Source organism: Strix aluco, unplaced genomic scaffold, assembly GCF_031877795.1.
Source record: "Strix aluco isolate bStrAlu1 unplaced genomic scaffold, bStrAlu1.hap1 HAP1_SCAFFOLD_149, whole genome shotgun sequence".
Classification (NCBI taxonomy): Eukaryota; Metazoa; Chordata; class Aves; order Strigiformes; family Strigidae; genus Strix; species Strix aluco.
The window spans coordinates 23,521-39,106 of NW_027436639.1; positions in this window are offsets into that span (position 1 = coordinate 23,521).

Below are 15,586 nucleotides of genomic sequence, written 5' to 3' on the forward strand. Positions count from 1 at the left end.
TCCCAGTGGCCCTCCCCTGAACCCCACCAGCCCCCCAAGTGGCTCCCCCATGAACCCCACCAGCCCCCCAAGTCCCAGTGGCCCCCTCTGAGCCCCACCAGCCCCCCAAGTGGCTCCCCCTAAGCCCCACCAGCCCCCAAGTCCCAGTGGCCCCCTCTGAGCCCCACCAGCCCCCCAAGTGGCTCCCCCTAAGCCCCACCAGCCCCCCAAGTCCCAGTGCCCCTCCTGAGCCCCACCAGCCCCCCAAGTGGCTCCCCCTGAGCCCCACCGACCCCCCAAGTCCCAGTGCCCCCTCCTGAGTCCCACCAGTCCCCCAAGTGGCTCCCCCATGAACCCCACCAGTCCCCAAGTCCCAGTGGCCCCCCCAAACCCCACCAGACCCCCAAGTGCCTCCCCCTGAGCCCCCCCAGCCCCCCAAGTGGCTCTCCCTAAGCCCCACCAGCCCCCCAAGTCCCAGTGGCCCCTCCTTAACCCCACCAGCCCCCCAAGTGGCTCCCCCTGAGCCCCACCGACCCCCCAAGTCCCAGTGCCCCCTCCTGAGCCCCACCAGTCCCCCAAGTCTCTCCCCCTGAACCCCACCAGCCCCCCCAGTGGCTCCCCCTAAGCCCCATCAACCCCCCAAGTCCCAGTGGCCCCCCCCGAACCCCACCAGCACCCCCCGTGGCTCCCCCTGAACCCCACCAGCCCCCCAAGCCCCAGTCCCCCAAGAACGATTCCCACAACCCCCACGACTCCAGTGACCCCCCCTGGATGCCCCCCACTCCCTCCATGACCCCCCCACGAACACCCCTCCCCCCCCCCCCATCCCCCACCCCGTGGCAGGCTGGGAAAGGCGGAAACGCGCCCCAGCTCGCGTGCCACCGCTTGGGCCCGCGGCCAATTCGCGCCCCGCCCCGTCCCCGAGTGCTAAAATTAGCAATTTTATTTTCAATTTTTTTTTTTTTTTCCGCCTCACCTGACAGCCGGGAGGTGTCGGGGGTGGGGGGGCAAAGTCCACGACTACTGAAAAAATCCGGGGCGTGGTCCCCATCCTACCCCGTGGGGAGGGGTTAGAGGGTCCCCCGTGGGGGGTGTCCCCCCAAAAAAGGGGCTACAAGGGCCTCTTGCCCCCTCCCCAAGTCTACACTGGGGTTGTCCCAGTACAAACCAGTAGCACCAGTGCCATTCTAGTGTCTTTATTGGGAAGAAAAGGGGGGGTCCAGCCCCAGTTTTCAGCGTGAGGGGGGGGGCTCCTCACCCTTGAGGTGAGTTTGGGGAGGGGGGGGACGTAGGGACGTGACCCCGGAGTTGGGGGGTCACAGCCCGAAAGTGCCGATGGGTGGGAGGTCGTGACCCGTGCGGTGACGATAATTAGTGAAGTGGCCACCCTAAAAGTGGGGTCATGACCCCGAAAGTGGGGTCATGACCCCCCAGAAGTGCTCGCGAGAAGAGGATGAGGACGCCCTGGGAGGGGGGGTCAAGGCCACCCCTGAAGAAGGTTTGGGGCAGCGATGGGGTGGTCATGGTGGTCACCCCCACCCTGCCACGGGCTCAGAACGTCTCCGGCCTCAGGGACCTGCTGGGATGTGGAGAGGGGGGGTTGGGGGGGGGTGGGAAACAGGGTGTCAGCAGGAATCGGGGTGTCCCCGCTGCCCCGTGACCCACTGGGGTGGGGAACCCACCGGTGCCGACGTCTCCACGGAGTCAAGGTTGACCTAAAAGTTGTCCTCAGCGTCTGTGGGATGACGGGGTTCAGCAGGGGTGGGGTTGGGGGGCACAAACCAGGCCCCCCAACCCCATGGGGGGGTCACCAGGGACCCCCCCCAAACCCCACACCCACCTTGATTCTGGACGGTGAAGCTTCCTGGGAGACTCCACGCCTCGGCCGTGTCCTCATTCATCACCTTCCGGGTGGTGGGGACAAGGGGGTGGGGGGGACACACATTTGGGGGTCACCACCAGTGGGTCCAGCCCTTGCCTGCACCCACCCGCTCCTCCACCTTCCCCCCTGCAAAGAACCAAGGTCCCACCCCCACCCCCGGGACCACAGTGCTGGGTGTTCTCCAGGATGAGGAACATCTGGCGTCACAAAATTCAAAAATACAAATAAATTAACGACTCGATGAGATCTCCCAGCCCAAATGGTTCTTGACCCATTTCCATGCCAAGAGGAGCCTGGAGATGGACACTGAGGTTCACCAGGAGGGTTGGGTGCCCATGGAACAAGACCCTGCCCCAATCTTGTGGGTTTTTGACCCATTTCCATGAAGAATGGAGTTGGGGATGGGCGTGGAGGTTCACCAGGAGGTTGGGTGCCCATGGAGCAAGACCCTGCCCCAATCTTGTGGTTTCTTGACCCATTTCCAGGCCAAGAGGAGCCTGGAGATGGACACTGAAGTTCACCAGGAGGGTTGGGTGCCCGTGGAGCAAGACCCTGCCCCAATCTCATGGGGTTTTGACCCATTTCCATGAAGAAAGGGGCTTGGGGATGGGTGTGGAGGTTCACCAGGAGGTTGGGTGCCCATGGAGCACGACCCTGCTCCAATCTCGTGGTTTCTTGACCCATTTCCAGGCCAAGAGGAGCCTGGAGATGGACACTGAGGTTCACCAGGAGGTTGGGTGCCCGTGGAGCAAGACCCTGCCCCAATCTCGTGGGTTTTTGACCCATTTCCATGAAGAATGGAGCTTGGGGATGGGTGCGGAGGTTCACCAGGAGGTTGGGTGCCCATGGAGCAAGACCCTGCCCCAATCTTGTGTTTTTTTGACCCATTTCCATGAAGAAAGGGGCTTGGGGATGGACATTGAGGTGCACCAGGATGTTGAAATGTGGGGTTTGGGGTCCTTGGGGCTGGGGCAAGGGAGAACTTCATCCTCCTCTTCCTTCTTGGGGCTCCAGTGCTGCCACAGGTGCCCCCCCCGAGGTTCAGGTGGTGACCCCGATCCCACCCCACCAACCAGTTCCCACCCTCCAACCACAAAACATCCCTTGGACGTCCTCCACCCCCCACCTGGGAAGCCCATCCCCGTCCTCTTGAACCTCACCCGCGACTTTTCCTGGACCTCCCAAACGTCCCCGAGGGACGAGCCCCCCCCCCGCGCCGTTGGGCAGCGCCAGGAGACCCAAAGTCACCCACCACCAGGTGCCACCTCGTGAAAAAACATCTTCACGCTGACGGTGGACAACGGGCTGCCCCCTCCTCCCTGCAAGGGTTCAAGGCCAAGTTGGGCAACCTGGGCTAGTGGAAGGTGGCCCTGCTCGTGGCGGGGGGGGGGTGGCAACCCCACCTTGGAGCCCCTCTCCCCACCGCGGTGATGGTGTCCATCAAGTTTTCCCTCAGGAGATTTGCTCTGGAAAATTCTCCAGCTTGCGCGAGCTCAAAAGAAAAACCCCAAAAAAACCCAAATTAAACTCAAACAATAACCAAAAAACCCCTCACCCCCCCCAAAAAAAATCCATGCTGTTTCAAAAAGCTCCATTTTTCCAGCCCGATGGCTCCTAATGGACGTTCTCCAGCCGTCTTCCTCCTAAATTAATCTCCCTTATGCAATTAACTCGACTCTTAACGAGGTTTAAAAGCTCCGGGCGCGGCGCTTGGCCGGGGGGGGGGGGACGGGGACGCGGGCGGGGGGTCGATTGGCCTCGGTTGCGCCGCGGCGGTTGTAGGAGGAAGAGGAGGGGGGTGGGAAAGGGGTGAAAAGCTGGAGTGGGGTGGGAGGGGGGTGGGGGGTGGGGGGTGGGGGTCAGCTCTTGGTTGGGGGGGACGTTGGATCCGGAGCTGCCGCCGCGTCGCGGTGGTGGGACTGGGAGAGGTTGTGGGTTGGGGACACCAGGTCATGGTGGTGGGGGGGGGTGGTTTGGTGCCCCCCTCCCATCCCCGTAGACCCCCCTCCACGGTGGCTGGGGTGCGATGGGACTTTGGAGAGTTTTTAATTTTTTTTTTTTTAATTATTTTTTGGCCTGAGGATGGAGGTTGGGGGTGTGGGGGGGGAGGTGTGAAGCTGCCCCTTGGCGCTGGGACCCCGTGGAGAAACCCCAGAGGAGACAACACCTTGTGGCACCCCCTCCGTCCCCTCAAAACACCCCAAAAAACCGTGCCCCCCCCCTCCAACCCAACCCAACCCAACCCAACCCAACCCAACCCAACCCAACTCACTCATTCCGCCCCCAAGGAGGAAGAGGAGGAGGATGAAGGCGAGAGGAACGATGGAAACCTTCATCTTCTCATCCACCACCAGCGCCCCAGAACCCTCTGGGAAGACTTTCCCCCCCCCTCCACCTTCCACGGGGGGGGGGGAGGGCCCAAACCACCCCCCGCCCCCCGCCCCTTTTCGTTTGACGAACGTTGAGTTTCTCCCCAAACCTGTTGGGTCATCGCTTGGGTATCGGGTGTGTGTGTGTGGGGGGGACAACGCCGCTAAAACCAACCCCCAGGGTTGAGTTGGGGGGGGTCCTTGTTGCACCCCCACCCCCCGTGGGGAAATGGGGACCCTCCCTGAAACCCTCCCCCATGCAAACATCCACCCCCCAAAAAAATTTTTGGCTTCTTTTTTCCTGTTTTTCCCACCCCCCCCCCCCCACACCACCCAACCCCGGCGCGCGGGGAGGGGCCGTTTGCCACCCAGAAAATAAACACCCGGGGGTGGGGGAGGGGGGGGAGGAGATCCTGGGCAGGGTGGGTGACGTTTGGTTGTGTCAGAAGATCGATTTTTATTGTATTTCTGGGCGGGGGGGGGGTGTCGGCCGGGTGCTCCTCCCCGCCCCCCCCCCCCCCCGTTCTGCAAACAAGGGTTTTTTTGTAGAATTTCTTCCTCCTTCGGGTCTTCCTGCGTCGTTTCCAGCCCGGGTGGGTGGCGCCGCCCTGGGAATCGTCCTCCAAACCCACCCCTTGAGTCCCCAAACCCCAGTTGTGGTCTTCAGACCCCGAGTCTCGAGCTCCAAAACCTGAAACTCGACCTCCAAAACCCGAATGGTGGCCCTAAAACCCAAATGTTGACCTCCAGAACCCCGACCATGAGGTCAAACCCCGAATCTTGATGCCTCAAACCCAAATCGTGACCTCAAACCCCAAATGTTGACCCCCCCAAACCCCAATTGTGACCCTAAACCCCAAATGTTGACCCCCCAAACCCAAATCATGACCCCAAACCCCAAATCTTGACCCCCCAAACCCAGATCATGACCCCAAACCCCAAATCTTGACCCCCCAAACCCAAATCATGACCCCAAACCCCAAATCTTGATGCCCCAAACCCAAATCGTGACGCCAAACCCCAAATGTTGACCCCCCAAACCCCAATTGTGACCCTAAACCCCAAATGTTGACCCCCAAACCCAAATCATGACCCCAAACCCCAAATCTTGACCCCCCCAAACCCAAATCGTGACCCCAAACCCCAAATCTTGACACCCCAAACCCAGATCATGACCCCAAACCCCAAATCTTGACCCCTAAAACCCAAATCATGACCCTAAACCCCAAATGTTGACCCCCCCAAACACCAATCGTGACCCTAAACCCCAAATCTTGACCCCTCAAACCCAAATCATGACCCCAAACCCCAAATCTTGACCCCCCAAACCCAAATCATGACCCCAAACCCCAAATCTTGACCCCCAAACCCAAATCATGACCCTAAACCCCAAATCTTGACCCCCAAAACCCAAATCATGAGCTCAAACCCCAAATCTTGACCCCCCAAACCCAAATCGTGACCCTAAACTCCAAATCTTGACCCTCAAATGCCAATCATGACCCCAAACCCCAAATCTTGACCCCCAAACCTCCAACCATGACACCAAAACCCAAATCTCAACTTTACAAACCCAAATCTTGACCCCCCAAACCCCAATCGTGACCCCAAACCCCAAATCTTGACCCCCCAAACCCCAACTGTGACACCAAAACCCAAATCTCGACTTCCCAAACCTGAATTTTGATCCCCCCCAACCCCAAATTTCAACTTCCAAGCCCCCAATTGTGACCCCAAACCCCAGTCTTGACCTCCAAAACCCAATCATGGCCCCCAAAACCCCAACCCTAACCCCCAAGACCACAACCGTGACCCCCCAGCTCCAAATCTTGACCCCCCCAAGTGGGTCAGCGGCCTCGACACCCTGTTTTTGGGAATTCCACCCCCCCTCCCCAGCCCCATTTTCCCAGGTTATTTCTCAGGAAATAAATACGTTAATAAATATAATTTCCACCAAGACGAGGCTGGGGGGAGGTTTCATGAGCAGGGTTGACCCCCAGGGATGTTCCTCTCCAGTGAGGACCCCCCCAGAACCAGGCGGGGGGCCCCCCTCTTCTCACAAAGGAACTGTATCCCACCTGCTTTTGCCCCAAAAATGAGAAATTCGCAGGGGGGGGGGTGGGGGGTGGGGCTTGAGTCACCGCCCCCCCCCCCCCCCCACGCCAAGGTGTGGGGCACCAACGCAGCCTCGACCACCCACCCCCAGATATTTTTTTTTTTTTTTAAGGGGGGGTCACAGGGACGCTGCCCCTTCTGCCAGCACCTGCAAAGAGGGGGAGGGGGCAGTGAGGATGGGGGGGGGGTGGGGGGGGTGTCGTTTCCCCCCCCCCCCCCTTTTTCGGGCACCCACAGCGGCGCCGACACCACCTGGGCACTTACCGGCGTGGTGGGTGTTGCCACCTCGGCCTTGGGCTTGTAGGAGCTGCGTGTGTAAGGGTCTGGAAGAGGAAGGGGGGGGTCTGGTTGGGGGGGGGGGGTGTCTCCCCACTAAGGGGGATGGTTTTGCCCCCCCCCCCATCTCAACGGGTGTCACCTCGCAGGCGCGTGGACCCTCTGCCGTTCACGTGGTAGATGCCGGTGGCTCGGGTGTTGCGCCTGTTGTCCGACCAACCGCTGTCCCCACTGGCCACGCTGTAGAACCGGCAACCGGTGAGCTCACGGGATGAAGGGGGGGGGGGGTCTTGTGGAGGGGGCAGAGAGGCTGGACCCCCCCCCCCCCCCAAGTTTGGGTGAATTCTCCCCTCCTGAACCCCACACCTCTCCCCCCCCCCCAGCCTTTTTCACCTGCCACCAGCAAATTTCTTCTTGTTTTGGGCCAAGCAGATGATGAGGACGATGCAGAGGATGAGGAGGATGAGGAGGGTCAGGCCCAGCCCCACCCCGACCCCCACTCCCAGCCCCACTTTGCTGATGTGGGTCTGGCAACGGTCGCCGGTTGTCAGGTACCACGGCACATCTGGGCAGCTGGGGGGGGGGGTGTTGCATCATGGGCAGGGTCTCTGCCCCATCCCACGCCCCCCCGCACCCCAGATCGGGCCCAAGGGTTGGGCATCGGGGGTTGGGGTCGTCCAAGAAACCCACCGGAATCCCAAAACCTTTCCCAGAGCTGGGCGGAATCGGGGAGACCCAGCCCCACGTCTATGGGGGTTTGGGGGATTGAGGTTTGGGGTTTGGGGGGGTGGTCAAGAGCTTTTGGGGGTCAAGGGTTGGGTTTGGGGAGCAAAAGTTGGGTTTGGAGGGCAGGGGTTGGCACTTGGGGGTCAAGGGTTGGGTTTGGAGGGCAGGAGTTGGGGTGTTGGGCTCAAGTTTGGGACTTGGGGGTCAAGGGTTGGGCTTGGGGTCAAGGTTTTGGGTTGTGGTGGGAGCTTGGGGGTCAAGGGTTGGAGTGTTGGGCCCAAGTTTGGGACTTGGGGGTCAAGGGTTGGGTTTGGAGGGCAACGGTTGGGGTGTTGGGCTCAAGGTTTGAGATTTGGGGTCAAGGGTTGAGGTGTTGGGGTCAAGGTTTTGGGTTTGGGGTCAAAGTTTTGGGTTGGGGTGGGACTTGGGGTCAAGGGTTGGGGGTCAAGGGTTGGGGGGTTGGGGTCAAGGTTTTGGGGTTGGGGTCAAGGTTTCAGGTTGGAGTGGGAGTTGGGGGTCAAGGGTTGGGGTCAAGGGTTGGGGTGTTGGGCTCAAGGTTTGAGATTTGGGGTCAAGGGTTGAGGCGTTGGGGTCAAGGTTTTGGGTTTAGAATCAAAGTTTTGGGTTGGGGTGGGACTTGGGGGTCAAGGGTTGGGGTTCAGGTTGTCACCGGGTTTAAGGGTCAGGTTGGGGTTCAGGGTGAAGTTGGGGTTAAAGGTCAGGTTGGGGTTAAAGGTCAAGTTGGGGTTAAGAGGTCAACGCCACGACCGGGACTAGATTTGGGTCAGACCTGGCACTAAGACCAGATTTAGGGCCGGAATCGTGTTTCCAGTCAACGTGATGGAGACGTTTGGGGCCAGGACTGGGGGGGGGAGGTGGGAATTATGGGTAAGGGCAGGGAGGGGGCGGGGCTTGAGCCCACTCACAAGCAGCGGGGCCCCTCCTTCGTCACGTGGCAGTTGCCACCGTGGCAACTGATGGCGCCGGGGACGTTGAGGCTGCAGTTGGTGAAGCAGAGGAGGTCCTTGCCGTCGCGGCGGGGGTAGTACCACTGGCTGAAGTTGACCGGCGCGTGCATCCTACAGAGCTCTGGAGAGGACAATCAGTTGGTCAGGTGACCGGTCAGGTGACCACCACCCCCCCCCACCCCGACCCCCCCGCCCCGCTCGCTCACCGGCGTCACTGAGCTTCGGCGTCACGGCGCGGGCGGAGCTGGAGAGGAAGGTGCGGAAGCAGAGGCCTGGAAGGAGGGAGAACGTGGTCAACGGAAGCCACCAGAGATGTGGGGGGGACACCAAGGGTGAGCGGCAGTGGGTCACGTGACACCTACCCGCCCCCTGGGTGCAGTTTTGGGGTGGGGCCGCGGCGGTGGCCACCTCCAGCAGCTCACGGGCTCGGTGGGCGAGGCTGGGGGAGGGTCTGCCGGCGGGCGGTGGGTGCAGCAGGACTTCGTAGGTCACCACCACGCTGCCTCTTCTGGGGGGCGGTGACAGCGTCGGCGGGGGGTGGGGGGGTCCTCACCCATCGCATCCACCCCATCCCATCCCATCCCATCCCATCCATCCCACCCCACCCCATCCCATCCCATCCCACCTCATCCATCCCATCCCATCCCATCCCATCCCATCCCATCCCATCCCACCCCTCCCATCCCATCCCATCCCATCCCACCCCTCCCACCCCACCCCATCCCATCCCATCCCATCCCATCCCATCCCACCCCTCCCATCCCATCCCATCCCATCCCACCCATCCCCTCCCATCCCATCCCATCCATCCCACCCCATCCCATCCCATCCCATCCCATCCCATCCCATCCCATCCCATCCCATCCCATCTCATCCATCCCATCCCATCCCATCCCCTCCCATCCCATCCCATCCCATCCCATCCCATCCCACCCCTCCCATCCCATCCCATCCCATCCCACCCATCCCCTCCCATCCCATCCCCTCCCATCCCATCCCATCCCATCCCATCCCATCCCACCCCTCCCATCCCATCCCATCCCATCCCACCCATCCCCTCCCATCCCATCCCATCCCATCCCATCCCATCCCATCCCATCCATCCCACCCCATCCCATCCCATCCCATCCCACCCATCCCCTTCCATCCCATCCCATCCCATCCCATCCCATCCCACCCCTCCCATCCCATCCCATCCCATCCCACCCATCCCCTCCCATCCCATCCCCTCCCATCCCATCCCATCCCATCCCACCCATCCCCTCCCATCCCATCCCCTCCCATCCCATCCCATCCCATCCCATCCCATCCCATCCCATCCCATCCCATCCCATCCCCTCCCATCCCCTCCCATCCCATCCCATCCCATCCATCCCACCCCATCCCACCCCATCCCATCCCATCCCATCCCATCCCATCCCATCCCATCCCATCCCATCCCATCCCCTCCCATCCCCTCCCATCCCATCCCATCCCATCCATCCCACCCCATCCCACCCCATCCCATCCCATCCCATCCCATCCCATCCCATCCCACCCCACCCCACCCCACCCCATCCCACCCCATCCCATCCCATCCACCCCACCCCACCCCACCCCACTCCATCCCATCCACCCCATCCCACTCCATCCCATCCCATCCATCCCATAATATCCCATCCCATCCCAATCCCCCCCCCCACCTCAGGCTCAGCACCCGGGTGCCGCCATAACCGGAGACGTTCCGGTAGATCCCGTCCATCTGGGGACAGAGACCCCCACGTGTCACCAGTGGGGCTGGGCCGAGGGGTGGGGGGTTGGGGGGACTCCAGGTGACACCCCACCCCCCACACACACCATGGGGGAGGGGCGAGGGGGTGGGAAGGGGGAGGGAACCCCTCACCGTCCGCCGGAACTCCTCCACGAAGCCGCCGTAGGCCGGGGACGCCGCGTCCCTCATGTCCTCGGAGAAGTGGCGGTTGGTGACACGCGCCACCAGCGCCACGGAGGGACCCACGTCTTGGTGAAAGGGGGTGGGGACACCCGTGAGGGGGGTGGGGGGACAAGAAAAAAAAAAAAAAAAAGGGGGACAAGGTGGGCCACGTGTCCCCCCCCCCCCCCCCCCAACTCCTTACCCGCCGGGATGATGATGGTGGGAGCCCCGAACTGGCAGACGTCACCTTCCAGGTTGGGGGGGCAGACACACCCCACCCCCGTCCAGCGCCCCCCGTTCTGGCAGGGGTCTGTGGGGGACCGCAAAGACTCATGGGTAACCCCCCCCATTCCCTTCCCGCACCCCCTTTTCCTCCCTCCCCCCCTCCCCGCATCATCCCCCACTAAGATCCATCCAGTTGAGTTGCACCATCACCGCCACCCCCCGATTTTAATTTTTTTGGGGGGGGGGGAAAAAAGTGGCACCTGGTGGCAACCAGCAGCTCTTTGGTGGGTGCCCCTCAGGGTGGGGGGGGGGGGACAACGTGAAGATTTTAGGGGTGCAAGTCCCTATTTTTGGGTGAGCACAACCCCCCCCTCCCGTCAAGGAAGAGCCACCACCAACCTGTGGTGGTGGGGGTGGGCGTGGTCGTGGTGAGACGATTCTCGCACCGTGGGCCCCAAAATCCAGGGGGGCAGGAGCAGTCGGTGCCCACGGCCGTGCCGCCATTTTGGCAAGCGGTGGCTTCATCCCGGTTGCCACACCGAGGCCCTGACTGGCCCGGCGGACAGACGCAACGGTGGCCCACGGCCGTCCCGCCGCCCTCGCACCGGTCCGTGGCATCCTCCGTCTCGCACGTGGGGCCGGTGTAGCCGGGGGGGCAGAGGCACCGGGTCACGTTGGCCACGCCGCCATTTTGGCAGATGACTGGAAGAGAGGTGGGGGGGTGGGGAACGGTGGGGGGGCGGGGAGGGGGACACCCCCTTTTGTCCTCCCCCTCCCCAACTCTGAGCCACGGTTGACCCACGTCCATCCCTGACACCCCCTTGTCCCAGGAGACCCCCAACCACAACGTTGGACCCACGTCCATCCTCCTCCTCCTCCTCCTCCTCCTCTTCCTCCCCCACGGCCCTCCCAGTGCTGGAAAGGAGCCCCCTCCCCCACCCCAAGGACCCCCCCGAAGCCACGGGCACTCACTAGCCGGGGGGCTGGAGCCGTGGGGGAGGTAGAGGCAGAGGACGTCCATGGTGGTGCTGGGGATGGTGGTGGTGGTGGTGACACTGGTTGGAGACGACCACGTGGTGGGGGGAGGGGACTGTGACATCATCACCATCGTGGTGGCATCCAGGGGGACCGTGGGGGTGGCCGTGGGCCGAGACGGTGCCGTGGTAGCAGAGGAGTTGGTGGTTGTGGCCGGGGTGGTGGTTTCAGTGGCCATGCTGGTGCTTTCCGTGGTGGTGGCCACAGTGTTGTTTTCTGTGGCCACGGTGTTGTTTTCCGTGGCTGTGGTGGTCATTAATGTCTCTGTGAAGCTGTTTTCCAGCGTGGTGGCCATGGTGTTGCTTTCGGTGGCCATGGTGTTGTTTTCTGTGGCCATGCTGTTGTTTTTCGTGGTGGTGGCCAGGGTGTTGCTTTCAGTGGCCATGGTAATGTTTTCTGTGGCCGTGCTGTTGCTTTCCGTGGCCGTGCTGTTATTTTCCAATGTGGTGGCCATGGTGGTGCTTTCAGTGGCCGTGCTGTTGCTTTCCGTGGCCGTGCTGTTTTCCGTGGTGGTCATTAGTGTCTCCGTGAAGATGTTTTCCAGCGTGGTGGCCATGGTGTTGCTTTCAGTGGCCATAGTGTTGTTTTCTGTGGCCGTGCTGTTGCTTTCCGTGGCCGTGCTGTTATTTTCCATTGTGGTGGCCATGGTGTTGCTTTCAGTGGCCGTGCTGTTGCTTTCCGTGGCCGTGCTGTTTTCCGTGAAGCTGTTTTCCAGCGTGGTGGCCATGGTGTTGCTTTCAGTGGCCATGGTAATGTTTTCTGTGGCCGTGCTGTTGCTTTCTGTGGCCGTGCTGTTATTTTCCAATGTGGTGGCCATGGTGTTGCTTTCCGTGGCCGTGCTGTTTTCCGTGGTGGTCATTAGTGTCTCTGTGAAGATGTTTTCCAATGTGGTGGCCAAGGTGTTACTTTCCATGGCCGTGCTGTTACTCTCTGTGGCGGTGGCCATGGTGTTGCTTTCAGTGGCCGTGAAGCTGTTTTCCAGCGTGGTGGCCATGGTGTTGTTTTCAGTGGCCATGGTAATGTTTTCTGTGGCCGTGCTGTTGTTTTCTGTGGTGGTGGCCAGGGTGTTGCTTTCAGTGGCCATAGTGTTGTTTTCTGTGGCCGTGCTGTTATTTTCCAATGTGGTGGCCATGGTGTTGCTTTCAGTGGCCGTGCTGTTGCTTTCCGTGGCCGTGCTGTTTTCCGTGGTGGTCATTAGTGTCTCTGTGAAGATGTTTTCCAACGTGGTGGCCATGGTGTTACTTTCAGTGGCCGTGCTGTTGCTTTCAGTGGCCGTGAAGCTGTTTTCCAGCGTGGTGGCCATGGTATTGTTTTCCGTGGCCAGGGTGTTGTTTTCTGTAGCCATAGTGTGGCTTTCCGTGGCCGTGCTGTTGCTTTCCATGGTGGTGGCCATGGTGTTGCTTTCCGTGGCCGTGGTATTGTTTTCTGTGGCCATGGTGTTGCTTTCCGCGGCCGTGCTGTTGCTTCCCGTGCTGGTGGCCATCGAGCCACTCTCCGTGGCCACAGCGTTGCTTTCCGTGGCCACGCCGTGGCTCCCCAGGGTGCTCAGGCCGGTGGCGTGACTCTCCCAGGTGCCACCAAACCCCGACGCAGACACCATCGTGCTCGGACTCCCGCTCGTGGTAGCCACCGTGGTCACCGTGGCCGGGCTAGTGCATTCACACCGGGGCCCCCACATTGTGGGGGGGCAGTGGCAGACCCCCGCCACCAACGTGCCACCGTTGAGGCACGAATCGAGTGGCTCCAGGTGCTCGCAACGCTCCCCCCAGTAGCCCGGCGGGCACACGCACCCCGTCCCGAAAGCCGTGGCCCCGTTTTGGCAAGCGCCGGCGGGGTCGGGGTGGTGACAAAAGTCCCCCCCAAACCCGGGGGGGCAGTAACACTTCACCCCCACCGGGGTGCCGCCGTTCCCACAAGCCGTACTGGGATCACTGGTTTGGCACCGGGAACCCCCGTAGCCGGGGGGGCACGCGCACCCCTCCCCCACCGCCGTGCCGCCGTTCTCGCAGGGGGCTGGAAGGTACCAAGGGTTGGGGGTGGGGTGGGGTGGGGGGGGTGCAAACACACCCCCCCACCCCCCCCCAAAATGGAGGAGGGTCCCAGGAGAGCGACTCCGCTCCCACCCCCAGCGACCCAACACCCGCCCCCCACCCTCAGGAGAAGACCCAGGAGTCCAAGGGGCAGATTTATAGGTCCCACCCCCCCCCCCCCCCCCAAATCAGCGCTGATTGGTCCCCAACACACCCACCCCCTCCCCAAGAGCACCCATAGGGTGACTTTGACCTTGGAGGGGCCCCCACCGCGCCGGGAACACCACGCGCAGTTGGGTTGCCCAACCCATGAAGCGGGAAGGTTGGAAAGAGTCAAAAACCCCCCAAAGGAAAGAGTCAAAAACCCCCCAAATTATATTTTTTAGAAGGAGGAGGAGGAGGAGGAAGAGGAAGGATGAAGCCCCGGTGCCGGCGGATTGGCCAACTCTTCATCTTCTCCCCGTCTTACCCGCCAGAGCCTCCAAGGGGATGAAGAGGAGGAAGATGAAGAAGAGGAAACCACCCAACTCCATCATCGGCAGAACCCAACGGGGCCGGCGGCCACGGAGCGACTGAGCCGACGCCACCGGCCGCCGGCGACTTTTTGTGTCAGCGACGGCCAAGGAGGGGCCGTGGGGGTGAATAATCCCTGAGTCATTCGGCCCCAAAAATAGAAAGGGCGGGAAAAAAGAAAGAAAAAAATAAATAAATAAAATAAATTAAAAAAAAATAAATAAATCCGGAGGTTGCCGGACAGGATTTCACCTTCCCGGGGAGGGCGGGAACTCGGCGCCGCGGCGATAAGATTAACGCGGTGGGTCCCCGACGTCACCGGCACCCGCTGCCCCACCCTGGGGTGTTGTCCCCACCCCAAAATGTCCCCCGAGGTGGGGGGGGGGGGTGGGGGGTGAGGAGGGGGGAGGGGAGGGATGGAGGAGCTCGGGGGGGGGTGGGGGGTGAATTATGATGGGTGGCCCCGGGGTGTGTCCCACGTTCTCGGCACCCGGCGCCCGCCCCCGGGGGTCCTTTGGGTGCTGGGGGGGGTGGGGACACACACACAGCCCCACCCCCCCCCCCCCGGTGTCATCCTGGCCCCGACCTGGCGCTTGGTGGTCACCAACGTGGCAGTGGGGGTTGGGGGTGGCCCGCCCCTCTGGTGGCACCTATAGGGGGGTTCTCCAGGGTCACCCGCCCCCCTGGGCACCCATGGGTGCTCCCCACTGCTCCCTCCCACCCCAAGGCACCCATGGGTGCCCCCCCACCCCAGGCCCGGCGCTGTCCGAGGTGCTGGTGGCGTCGGGTTCGTGTCCGTGTGTGTGTGTCCCCCCCCCCGCCGTGGTTCCTCTTTCCCAGTGAGTCCCAGTACCTCCCAGTGTGTCCCAGTGCCGCCCAGGGCTCCCCAGTGTATCCCAATACTTCCCAGTCCTTCCCAGTTTGTCCTGGGTGCCACGTGTTCCCCAGTACATCCCAGTACTTCCCAGTTTGTTTCTGGGTGCCACGTGCTCCCCAGTGTGTCCCAGCACCTCCTTCTGGGCTCCCCAGTGTATCCCAGTACTTCCCAGCATGTCCCAGTGTGTTTTGGATGTCACGTGCTCCCCAGTGTGTCCCAGTACCTCCCAGGGCTCCCCAGTGTGTCCCAGTACTTCCCAGTGTGTCCCAGTACTTCCCAGGCCTCCCCAGTTTGTTCTGGGTGCCACGTGCTCCCCAGTGCATCCCAGTACTTCCCAGTTTGTTTCTGGGTGCCATGTGCTCCCCAGCACATCCCAGTACCTCCCAGTTTGTCCTGGATGCCACGTGCTCCCCAGTACTTCCCAGTACTTCCCAGTTTGTTCTGGATGCCACGTGCTCCCCAGTACTTCCCAGTACCTCCCAGTTTGGTTCTGGGTGCCACGTGCTCCCCAGTGTGTCCCAGCACCTCCCAGTTTGTCCTGGGTGCCACGTGCTCCCCAGTACTTCCCAGCACTTCCCAGTTTGGTTCTGGGTGCCACGTGCTCCCCAGTGCGTCCCAGCACCTCCCAGCGCTCCCCAGTTCATCCCAGTATGACCCAGTTGCCTCCTGCTCCCCAATA